Below are 2,773 nucleotides of genomic sequence, written 5' to 3' on the forward strand. Positions count from 1 at the left end.
AGGGGACGCAAACAACCTGATCAGATGTCAAGTGGATCGGACCAGGACAACTGTAACACAATCAACTATAAAAACAAGTCCATGTTTTTCACCTTTGATTTCCTGCAAATAAGTACAAATATATTAGATATTTATTATTATTATTATTATTCATTTATATTTAATGAACGGAAATAATTTTACAAACAAAACCTGAACATGAAGTATTTGTGTATTTTTTTTTTTTTTTTTGAAATTCATCAAGCGGGCCGGATTGAACACCCTTCTGGGCTGGTTTTGGCCCTCGGGCCCTATGTTTGACACCTCAGCGACACCTTTCACTACATTCGGTCAATTTCTTTCATTTTTCTGAGGTTTCCAAAGACAAAGACAGACGCCTGCAGCCTGAGGAGTCCGTCTGCAGCAGCTTGAGTGTTCTTGGAGATGTTTGGGCTTTTATCAAAAAAGGTTTGCTAAGGTGAAGTGAAGAATCTTTTTCAGTCAGATGTGAATCTTCAAGAACGTCCAACTGCTAACTGCTAAACCAACAGCAGAGCTCGTTTGTTTTCCTTAAAAGCACGGAAGGGTGAAGGAGAGAAGTGGATGGAAGTTCACGATGGCGCCACACTTGCATCAGTCAAAGGTTTTAGCAGCAGTTTGAAAACATCTGGTCACGGAGAAGATGCGCTGAGTGGGAGTTATTGAGTTATTGAGGATGTATCTGGATCTTCACAGAACTCTGAAGATGGAGATCTGTTCTCCGGAGGGCAGGAAGGTCAGACGGTCCTGTGTGCTGTGGTCACTGACCCTCAGCAGAGTCTTTTCAGTCCGTCTCCCAGCGTCCAGCAACCCTGCTGTGATACAGTACTTAGTATCAGGAGGAGGTCAACTCTGAGGTCAACCCCAGCAGAGCGTCTGTTATTTCTTTCTGAGGATTCTTAGAAAGTTGAACCTTGACATTTATGACACCGGCTTTGTTTACGTGGCCCACGTGGACTTCCTCTGAGATGTGGACTTCCATGCATCTGAACGATCAAACTCTTCCTCCATGTCCTGCTAAAACAATCTTTGATGTAACGACGGCCGTCAAAAACCAGAGTTAAAACTTTCTAAACTTCTGAGTAATTACAGACAGACATTGACACCACATGGGCTTCATCATGAGAGTGGGCCACACTTTACCACGCTGCCATAATTGCTTTTTTTTTTTTTTTTTTTTGAACCATGTCTCCTAACCATGGATAAAACTCCTGCACAAAAACCCAGACACACATGAACCAGGTCATTTAGCGGCGTGTTCGATGATAATGGTGATAATCTCTGTCTCGGTAATGCTAGCATGTGCACTCTAAAAGATTTCTGAGAAAAAAAAAAATTGGTGGAACATATCAGGGACACTTGGTAACCCATTATTGCAGGCCCAGAAATCTAGGTCAGTGTGGCGGTTAATGAAAGGCTCGGGTGGATCATGGAGGCTGGAATCTTACATGTGAGCAGCCGTTTAACACGTCTGTTCTGTTGGCGAGAAAATGTAGAGGTTGGACAGGAATAAAAAAATGTATCACATTAACGAAATAGTCTGTAATTTAATTAATGAATCATTACATGTTTGTCTGCACCATGATTGTTGTAGCTAACGTTAGCGCTGGTGTCCGTACTAGGACCTGTTTGGCTAAGTTGAGCTAAGCTTAGAGCTATGTAAAAACATACCTTGTTATTTTACATTTAGGCTAAATAACTAACTCTTTACTATTATTTAACTGTTATTGTTTATCATGAACTTTATTATTGCGTCTTGGTTTGTTCTTTCTCTCTGTATTTGTTTAATAATGCGTTTATTTTTTCCTTATTTTCGTCTCGACGTTGCTGGAGGATTTGTACAATTGGCTTCAATCATGGAGTCACGATGAAGAACAGAGTCTGTGACTGAAATGACAATAACACCAATGTGGCGACAGTTTATTTGTCCACTTATTGAGTCATTACTTTAGCTCGTGTGGCTAAATTGTATCCATTCCCATCATGTGATATTTTCTGTTCAAAAAATAAAAAATAAAAAATAAGGGAAAAGAAATTGCTCGGCCAGTTGGAGCGTTAAAAAAGAAGCAAAAAACAAAAAAAACCCACACACCTCACTGGGAGCTGTTATGAAGTGAACACTGGCAGCAGAGCGTGGCGAGGGACACGAAGAACAATAACTTTGTTTTGAGAGACGGCGGATGCTGAGAATGTAAATATGGTAAAGACGATCACAGACGGGGGTTAAGGGCGCGGCGGTGGGTAATGAATATGCAGAGTGTGTCTGTGCCAGGCTGAACAGGCGTCTGTTCACTCACGGCCGACTGAAGCACAAACCAACTCAAAAAAAACCCGTTATTTCTGATCAATCTGAAATCCGACGCCCCCTACAGTACACCACTACACACATGTTACCGTTGTACTGTTTGACTGCTGAGCTCTGTGATGGGGCAGGAAATGAAAAGTGAGGGGGAAAATAACAGCTCTATCGCCCCCTGTAGTTCACGACACAATGGAACATTTGAATTATAGTGTTTTTCATCATTTTTTAGGGAGGTTATATTTGAATTATATCCATCCATCCACTGATTCCATCTATTCATCCATCCATCCCATCAATCCAACCATCTATCATCCATCCATCCATCCATTCATCCATCCATCCATCCATCCATTCAACCAACATCAGTATCTCCATCATCCATCCATCTCTACAGTGTTTCTGTCATTTTTCTGTTTCCTCTCTCTCTCTCTCTCTCTCTCTCTCTCTCTCCCC

The sequence above is a fragment of the Cynoglossus semilaevis genome, chromosome 6 (assembly GCF_000523025.1).
Source record: "Cynoglossus semilaevis isolate Cse_v1.0 chromosome 6, Cse_v1.0, whole genome shotgun sequence".
NCBI classification, from domain to species: Eukaryota; Metazoa; Chordata; class Actinopteri; order Pleuronectiformes; family Cynoglossidae; genus Cynoglossus; species Cynoglossus semilaevis.